This window comes from Saccopteryx bilineata, chromosome 1, assembly GCF_036850765.1.
Source record: "Saccopteryx bilineata isolate mSacBil1 chromosome 1, mSacBil1_pri_phased_curated, whole genome shotgun sequence".
NCBI classification, from domain to species: Eukaryota; Metazoa; Chordata; class Mammalia; order Chiroptera; family Emballonuridae; genus Saccopteryx; species Saccopteryx bilineata.
The window spans coordinates 52,205,225-52,215,509 of NC_089490.1; the positions used below are offsets into that span (position 1 = coordinate 52,205,225).

At 38.3% G+C, this 10,285-nt stretch overlaps 1 pseudogene; it reads right to left on the reverse strand.

The window, feature by feature from the left end:
* Positions 1-4,305: 4,305 nt before the first annotated feature.
* LOC136319872 (small nuclear ribonucleoprotein Sm D1-like) lies at positions 4,306-4,664 on the reverse strand (annotated as a pseudogene).
* Between the last annotated feature and the right edge of the window lie 5,621 nt (positions 4,665-10,285).

The following is a 10,285-nucleotide window of genomic DNA, read 5'->3' on the forward strand; positions in this document are numbered from 1 at the left end:
ACACTGTGCCAGTAGAAAACAAATGTACTTTCAAAATCATCTCCCTGATCACTGCAAACAGCTTAATCACACTGGAGAATGTGACCCATGGGATTGCCAAAGTGTATTTTCCCACTTTACCTCATGCAGAATAATTAAACTAAGAGGATCTGAAACATCATGTCACAAACACAAACTGAGGAAAATGCAAAAGATAAACTATAAGAGATTTCTGCACTGGAAATCTTGCCTGGTGGGCCGCAGCAGTGTGGCAATGGTGTACCTGAAAGTGCCTCAGAAACCTGGGTGAGGGTCAAAAGAGGAGGACTTGGTGCTAAGCTTCAGGGAATTTAATCTTCCTGGAGTGTTCGCACCAGGGAATTAAGAGCCCATTTGCATATGTCATCAGGTGACTCACTTCCCTGCTTCACCAAATGTCTTTTTTTTTTTTTGTCGCAGCAAAAAATCACCACAAGTTTAGTGGCTTAAAACAGCACAAATTTATTATCTTGCAGTTCTGTGGGTCAAAAGTCCAGTAAGAATCTCATCAGGTTAAAATCAATGTGTCAGCAAGACTGTTCACTTTTGGAGACCAGCATCACAGGTTGAGTCTCTTTCACAAGTCTCGCTGACATCTCCTCTGATCACAGCTAGAATATAGTCTGCTTTTTAGGATTCATGTGATTAGATAGGGTCCATCTGGATATTTCAGGATACTTTTGCCGTCTCAAGGTCTGTAACCTTAATTATATCTATGGAGTCCTTTTTGCCGTCTACTCTAACATGTTCACAGGTCGGGAGGATCAGGGTTTCTTTGGGAATCATTATTTGGACTACCACACCAAGTGAGTGGAAAGACCTTTTGGCCTCCACCTTTCAACTTATTCTATGTCTTCACCTACTGACTAGATCTGGGTCTACCACCATGCACCCCAATATAACACTCTTCTTACTGTGTAGTGTGAGCTTACCTGGCTTGAAAACCATGCCATCTATCATTTTCCTCATTATACTCAACAACATCTAGTAGTTTTGGAAATTTATATGAAATAAATTTCTGTTTTTTTAAAACTAAAAACAGGATGGAAATTCTTAGTAAACTGTGGGAAAATGGCCTGAGAATGGAATGTTGCCTTAAACAAATATCGTTCGTGTAGACTTAGGAACACCAGATTCCTGACATGATTATCTGCGCAAGAAGCTTCTCTACTCTATTTGCCATTTCCTATCTCCCTCAAATACATGCTTACAAGCAAGCTTGCCCTGATGTACTAAGGGATGATTACCTTGTATACTGAAGCTTTATAATAAATAGATAAAAATAAATAAATAAATACAATGAGGACTTGCATATCAGGACTCTCAGTCCTTAAAACTGGGAGACCCCTGGTCCCATCTTTGCTACATCTTATGCCTAAGATTTCTTTCAAATTTTACGGCACCTTCCACTCATGACTGTCCTTAGCAGAGCTGGTCTCTACAGTAAACACCTTGCATCCACACATCAATTATCTTCTGGAATGGGAGCCAAACATTTCTTTCCACAATAAGCATGCTCATTACAGCAACATGAGGAGGTCATAATACATTAATCAATGGCAGCTAATTTGGATCCTTTGAATAAATAAAAGTGTGAAACTATGTGTTTCTTCAGATAAGGCCCTCTAAGGAATTCCCACCTCCCTTTTAGTGCATGGCCTAGGTGGCCTCAGGAGGACAGAAGATTATCTTATTGTATTCTTAGGTCCAAATGAATAAATAGTCATTTACCTATTAAAAATTATAGTATTTTATTTTTAAAGAACTTTGTTAATACACATTTTGAAATGGAGGCTATCTGTTTGTTTGTTAAGATTTTATTTATTGATTTTAGAGAGTGGATAAAGAGAAAGACAGGGGGCGAAGCAGGAAGCACAACTCACAGCTGCTTCTCACATGTGCTTTGACCGGGCAAGCCCAAGGTTTCGAACTGGCAACCTCAGCATTCCAGATTGATGCTTTATTCAGTGTGCCACCATAGGTGAGACAAACAGTTAAATATCTTTTTTTTTTTTATTTATTTATTCATTTTTAGAGAGGAGGGAGAGAGAGAGAGAGACAGAGAAGGAGAGAGAGACAGAGAGAGAGAAGGGGGGAGGAGCTGGAAGCATCAACTCCCATATGTGCCTTGACCAGGCAAGCCCAGGGTTTTGAACCGGCGACCTCAGCATTTCCAGGTCGACGCTTTATCCACTGCGCCACCACAGGTCAGGCCCAGTTAAATATCTTTGATGTTACATTGGCATATGACTTAAAGTCAAAATGAGAAGGCATTAATACTGGTGTAAAAATAGACGAAAATGAAGTACTCTTTATCAGACATGCCAAGATTGGCAGTTACGTATCAATGTTTAACTTTGCTTCCTTTTTAGCCTATAAGGACCGTGAGGGCAGGAGACAACTTATGTTTGTTCACTTGTGCCAGATCTTTCCTGTTTTAAACCTCGTCTCGTCTCCACCTTGCTGCATCATTTGGCCCCTTTGCCTTATGCTTAGGTTCAAATAGTAGGAACACCAACAGATCAGCAGATAGAAAAGATTGAGGCACATATGCACATACCACAAATGCTCTTGCTATTTCTCAATTTACGTGACCCTCTTCCAGAGCCTAAAAATGTTTTAGAAATCTTTGCAGAAAATTTCCTCATTTAAAAAACAATACTCTGCAAGCATAATTTAAAAACCCCCACAGATTTAATTCCCCCCAATCCTCCAAGTTAGTTTTTTTCCTCCTTAGCATATAAACAAATGGTAGTAAGTGTTACAGGGAACATACAGAGAAGTATTTTTCTCTAAGCTTACCTAATTGAAACAAATTTTAAACAATCTTTATTAACTACTAGAAAGAATTCAGTTTTGCCATCAAATAAAATAGGTCTTTTTCTTTTGTTCTTTTTTTTTTGTGTGTGATGGAGACAGAGAGAGGGACAGACAGACAGGAAGGGAGAGAGATGAGATGCATCAATTCTTTGTTGTGGCATTTTAGTTCATTGATTGTGTTCTCATATGTGCCTTGAGAACACATATGAGAGGGGGCTACAGCAGAGAGAGTGACCCCTTCCTCAAGCCAGCAACCTTGGGCTTCAAGCCATTGACCTTGGGGTTTCAAACCTGGGTCCTCTACGTCCCAGTCTGACGCTTTATCCACTCTGCCACTGCCTGGTCAGGCTCCTTTTGTTCTTAAAGGACTCCTTGTAAAAGTAGTTGACTTGATAAAGGAGTCACTGACAGGTTCATTCCACATTAACACAACTCAATACTGCTTACAACCGACAATCTAGTGAATGTTTCTGAAGTTTAACTTAAAAGAATGTTAAAATATATTCTATTGGGAAACTATTGAAAAATAAAACAAAAACCAAAAGATAAATTATCACGACAACATTCAATGACTCCTGAATTAGAAATGATTATCATCTTTTACTAAGTACCTAAGTCTCCATGGAGTAAAACTCAGGAAAGGAGAATCAATTTTAGACCCCATTCTGTAGACTTCAGCTTCTAAAATAACAAACCATTAGCCCTGGCTGGTTGGCTCAGTGGTAGAGCGTCGGCCTGGCGTGCAGAAGTCCCGGGTTCGATTCCCGGCCAGGGCACACAGGAGAAGCGCCCATCTGCTTCTCCACCCCTCCCCCTCTCCTTCCTCTCTGTTTCTCTCTTCCCCTCCCACAGCCAGGGCTCCATTGGAGCAGGGTTGGCCCAGGTGCTGAGGATGGCTCTGTGGCCTCTGCCTCAGGCACTGGAATGGCTCTGGTTGCAGCAGAGTGAAACCCCAGGTGGGCAGAGCATTGCCCCCTGGTGGGCATGCTGGGTGGATCCCGGTTGGGCGCATGAGGGAGTCTGTCTGACTGCCTCCCTGTTTCCAACTTCAGAAAAGTACAAAAAATAAAAATTAAAAAAACAAAACGAAACAAAACAAACAAACCAACAAAACCATTTCACCTGCAGCTAGGGTTTACAGAATGGAGTCAAAGTAAAACAAACAAAATGTATCTTCAATGCATGTGAAGTAAAAAGATGTGTATTCTATAAGGATTTATAAAAGAAATATTTTAGTTCAAAAAATTAAAAGCTTGATCTAAGAATGGAATTATTTTGGGACTGCTATGTAATAATGCTCAGCTCTTTGTTGATATCATGAATATATACGAACTATTAAAACAACTTCATATAGTCAATAGACAGCTGGCTTACACTTATGTTTATTAAAAACTAACATTAACAAACAAAACCTGTATAAAAAATATATAATCACATATCACTGTGAAACAATAATTCTGGGAGACATTATCGCCTAGGACCCCCTCTTCCTCTGCCCGGCCATGTCCTCTTTCTCTTCCTCTGCCTCGGCCTCTTCCTACAACAGTTTTCCTTTTCTTAGATTTCACCTTCGGTTCAACACCCACAAGTAGTGTATCCAGAGGTAAGCTGTCTGGCAGAATAAAATATCACATGTTATTTTCTGAAACATGCAGTGTTTCCAGTTGTACAGGTTCTCAGTTCTTCAGGGTCACCTTCTCAGCTTTAAGATGAGTATTCATGCTGACATCTACACCTGTGATTGTTCCATGGACCTGTGTTCCATTCTTTAATTTAATGGTTACAGTTTTTTGACTCAATTTCATCAAAAATCTCATGAGCTTCATCCTAGCAGAGCCATCATTTTTTCAGTCTGAGAGTGCACTTTACATGTTTTTGCTGTAATTTTATTGATCAATGGTATTAGTTTTTTTAACATTATATAAACTAAAGGCAAAATCTAATTTACCTTCAAGATAATTAAGCTTAAGCTTCAAGGCCCACAATTTTGTAGTAGAATTCGATCATATATTCCTAAAGAGAATCACAAAAATTATATATGTTTAACACTTTATAAAATTTGGCTTCACTACTGACTGGAAGAGTTTTCTGTTTAGATTGCTTACGTGTTTAATAAGCACAATATTTTCTTTAAAATAGGTTTATTTGTTTTCTAGTTCTTAAATGTGATGGAATGCTCTATTGGTCTACTATTTTTCATTCTTCTCCATCTTTGCCATATTTCCTTGCCCTACTGATTTTGGAATGTGAGCAGACAAGAAGTATGATATGTCCCCCCAGAAAATTACAATGCGCTTGTGTGCTTTGGCTCTGTCCCTCAATTTCTGCTCTCCATGATAAGTAGTGTGTTACATGCCATTGAGTCCTGCTTCAACTCCTGGTGACTCTTTGAATGAGTGAGGTCCACAGTGTCCTGTCCCCAACAGCCCTGCTCATCTCCTATAGACTCATGCCTATGACTTTTTTTTTATGAAGTCAATTCATATCATATTGGTCTTCCTCCTTTCTTACTGCCTTATATTTTTTTACCAGCATTATTGCTTTTCCAAAGAACCCTGACTTCTCATGATGTGCCTGAAGTGGGACAACTTTAGTTTTGTCATTTTTATTGTGAGTTTTCAGTGGATACTGCAATGGTCCAAAGAATTTCACAAGAAGTTAGTCCATGTTTTATAGACGATCGGACAGTAAAGCCTTCGACTGTGTGGATCATGAAAGCTGTGGCTTGCTCTGGGAGAAATGGGTTGATTGTACTTATGTATACCCTGTATTGAGAAAAGGAAGCCCCTGTCAGGACAGAATAAGGAGAGAGAGAATAGTTCCTTGTAGGCAAAGGTGTCAAACAAGGGTACATTTTATTCCCCTATTTGTTTAATCTGTATGCAGAACATATCATATGAAAAACTGGGCTCAACTCAGAGGAAGGAGTGAAAATTTGTGGAAGAAATATCAATAATTTAAACGTAAATAACACCATTTTACTGACAGAAAGCAACAATGCTTTAAAACAGCCTCTGGTGAAATTCAAAAAGGGAAATACCAAAGCAGGACTGAATTTTAATGTCAAGAAGACAAAAATCATGACTACAGAATAAATATACAACTTTAACACAGACAATAAAGAAACTGAAATTGTTAAAGATGAGTATTGCATGCCCAAAGTAGTGGCTGCTACTTCAACCTGGGTCCCAGAATAAGAAGATGCATAGAGCCCAGCCAGCTCAGCACAAGCCCTTCAGTAATGTGAGCAAGAAATAAATGTCTATAAATACACTGAAATTTGGCCATTGTTACTATAGAAAAAAGCAGAGTGATTGTCATTCTGCCTACTTTTTTATTTCACCATAAGATTATCTATCATCTATCTATCTATCTATCTATCTATCTATCATCTATCTATCATCACCTATCATCTATCTATCTATTTATCCATCCATCCCCTTTGTATTGTCCTAAATTTGCAGCATGCATATTACATATTACACTCTTTGGTTGCTTTAGCATACTTATTGATGATTGCCAAGGAGTCATTAATCACACAACTTCTCTTCCCTGGAGACAGTCCTTTGTGGTTCCTTCCTTCCTTCCTTCCTTCCTTCCTTCCTTCCTTCCTTCCTTCCTTCCTTCCTTCCTTCCTTCCTTCCTTCCTTCCTCCCTTCCTCCCTTCCCTCCCTCCCTCCCTCCCTCCCTCCCTCCCTCCCTCCCTCCCTCCCTCCCTCCCTCCCTCCCTCCCTCCCTCTCTCCCTCTCTCCCTTCTTTCTTTCTTTCTTTCTTTCTTTCTTTCTTTCTTTCTTTCTTTCTTTCTTTCTCTCTCTCTCTCTTTCTTTCTTGGAAATTGGCAGGGATACACAAGGAAGGAAGCTTGCATCACTGGGGACTTCAGATCCCAAGTCTGTGCTACATGCTCACCATTTTCTGAAAATGCAAAGTCCATCTCTGTCTGTTTTCTTGAAGTTATTTTATAAAGTATGTAGTTTTATTCTAATTATTTTTAATTATGCCCCTATAGAATTAGTGCAAATTTCCCCTACTTGTTTCTCTGAAAACCCATTATGTGTAGCGAGGCTATGTCCCCTGATGGGCATTATTTACATTTTAAAGCATCTAAACAGGAGCCTCTTCTGCGGATCCTCTCCACTGTGGCCATATTAATGTCATTTCAATTTTTACATTTTCACTAAATTTTCCCAGTCAGTGATAAGATGTTATTTGTGTGTGAGAGTTAATTAAATATACTATTTCCTAAAACACACAAGATTGTCAAAAAATCTTTACCTTCTGTAAAACATGCTATGATTCTAAACTATCAACTGTTTTAACTATATAAGATGGGTTATTCTTGAGACATAGGAATATATATCTGTTGAAAATTCATCCTTGCCTGACCTGTGGTGGCAAAGTGGATAAAACATATACCTGGAATGCTGAGGTTGCTGGTTCAAAACCCTGGGCTTACCCAGTCAAGGCACATACAGGAAGCAACTACTACGAGTTGATGTTTCCTGCTTGTCACCTCCCTCTGTCTCTCTCTCTTTCTCTTTCTCTCTCTCTGTAAAATCAATAATAAATTACTTTAAAAAAAAAGAAAGAAAATTCATCCTTGGTAGAAGGATGAACTAGCTTTGAAAAATAGCATGATAGTCTCTTTATTTTACAATTGCTTTGATTGGCCTGACCAAAAACCAGCCAGGCCCTGCTTCAAACCACTTCTAAATCTAAATTGTAAAAAAAATTTTATTTAAAAAAAGTTATTTTTAGAAGTAACCAGTTGCAGTTATGTAAAATCTTAATGCTATTTAATTCATCTTAATGTAAGCAGTGAAAAAGAGTAAAACAAAGTAAATATTTAATAAATTAGATTAAAAAATAATCCAGGATGTAGAAAATGCTAGAATATCTTTATACCTTTTTATTTTTCATGAGTTTAAATGTATCTTTACTCTAAAATAAAAATGTTCAAATAGGGAAAAAAATTTTAAGGGAGGTTATGCCATAAATTATAGTAGGTACTCAACAAATATTGAGAGAATAAATTAGACTGAACTAAAGAAATATGTCATTTTTTCAGGGGCTAAGAACATGGAAAAGGCACTTTTGGAACATTGCATGATTATCTAAATTTAGGCTAGGGTGATATTTAGAATTGATGGTGAACAGTGTGATGATTGCCGGGGAACTGCGGGGCGTGGGGGAGGGAATAGAGGGGATAAATGGTGATGGATGGAGACTTGACTTGGGGTGATGAACATACAATAGAGTGTACAAACTATGTGTTTTGTAAAATTGTGCACCTGAACCTGTATAATTTTGTTAATTAGTGTCATCCCAAAAAATTCAATAAAAAGTAAAAATAATTGATTGTGAAATGAACATGTTTAATCACTTGACTGTATCTTTTTTATATTAGACTGAATGCTCCATTTATTTTGTGAAAGAGAGTGAGTGAGACAGGAAGAGAGAGAGACATGAGAGGTGAGAGAGGGTGAGAAGCATCAACTCGTAGTTGCTTTCACTTTAGTTGTACATTGAGCTTCTCATACATGCCTTGACTGAGGCAGTACTAATGTCCCCTTGCTCGATTCAGTGACCTTGGGCTTTTCATGCCATCAACCTTTGGACTCAAGCTGGTGAGCTTTGTGATGGTGTGAATGATTCCTCACTGCAGCCTCAGCATTCTGGGTTGATGCCTTATCCACTGTGCCACCACCTGTCAAGCTGAATGCTTCATTACCAAAGAGAATTTTTACTTCTCTTTGAGATCAGCCGAGTATATAAGGTCATCTGTGTCACTCTTATCCGAAGCTGGCTTTTTCATTAGTGAGGACAGTGCCGTGTAACTGTGCACACACAGAGCAGATCTTGGCAATACTGAATCGAGGTGTCAGGGAGTCTAGGGGTGAATCTTAGCTCTGGAAGGCACCAGGACACTTTAGTCAAATTCTTATTTTTTCTAAGTTTTCACTTTTTCACTTGTAAACAAAGGATAACGATGTCCCTGTCATAAGATTGGACAAGATTGGTGTAAAATTTAACAAGATTCTGGGAGTAAAATGTAGGGGGCTGAATGATGCCCTCCTCCCCAAATATAGGCATACCTAAGTCTGCGGAGTCTATGAATGTTACCTTACTTGGGAAAAGAGTCTTGAGATGAGGAGATCATCCTGGTTTGGCCAACTGGCTCCTAAATCCAATGAAAAGTGTCTTTATAAGACTGAGGCAGAGTAACATTAGTCAGAGAGAAGAGGAGAAGGTCACTGAAGGCAGAGGTTGGAGGGAAATAGCCACAGTCAGTGAGTACTCGCAGCTATCAGAAGCTGGAAGATCAGGGAATGGTGAGCCTATGGAGGTAGTGTGGCCCCTCCAAATGCTGGCAACTTGATTTCAGATGCCTGGATTCTAGAACTGGGAGAGAATACATTTCAGTTTTAAGTCACCCAGTTTGTGGTAATTTGTTACAGCAGCCTAAGGGAACTAATACATAAAGTTTGTGATATAGAGCAGGTTTTTAATAATATAAAATTCTTTTTCTTCTCAACACATTATTATTGAGGTGTACATTTTTAAAAGATCTTCAACATTCAATGACCCACATTCAGACACTTTAAAGTTATTCATTCACTAAATGTCCACATTTCTATGATATTTAATGGTTAAGGAACAAATACAGAATAGCCCTTGCAGTCTAGATGTATCAACATAAAACTAGTCTACTGTGTAACAATGGGAGATATATTGATGTTAGTGGCTAGAGAATTATTTTAGGGAATAGTTACAAACCCTAACAAAAAAACAACTAAAATATGAAAGAAATAAAAATAAAAAATACAATAAAAACTATAAAAAATTTTAAAATAATGACAAGTAAAATCCCCACAGAAAACAAAAATAAAAAACCAAAAAAAAATCAAATACAAACAAAATACCCACAAAAATATAAAAAGAAAAAAATATAAAAATTATAGAAAATAGAATTCAAAAAAAGAAAAGAGAGAAGATTAAGAAGAAAAAAAGAAAAATGTTTTAAAAAAGGAAAAATACATTTTGGTTTTGATTGTTACTGTTTTCTTCCAGTAGGTGTCAGTGTATTACAAATTGTAGCTCTGTGAAATTCCTAGGCTGTCCTCCACTGAGATGTCACTGTCACAATGAAGTAGGTGCAGCCATAGTCACGTTAGTGGATGAGGCGTGTTGCTAGTGCCTTATTTAGTATATGTGCTGCTGAAGCGAGCACTGCTAGTGCCTTATAATTTGGGTTTTAAGGCTTTCACTTTCCAGAGGCTTTCTGGCTTTACAGCTCTAGCAATGGCAATCTTAGGCTTCTGGGAGCTCCTCCTCTTGTCTCAACAAACCTGGGGACCAGATGTGGAGCACCTCTGTCAGGAAAGTGACGGTTCTGGAGAGTTAGCTGTGAGGTTTGACTCGGCCACTCTCTGTATCATAAGGCGAG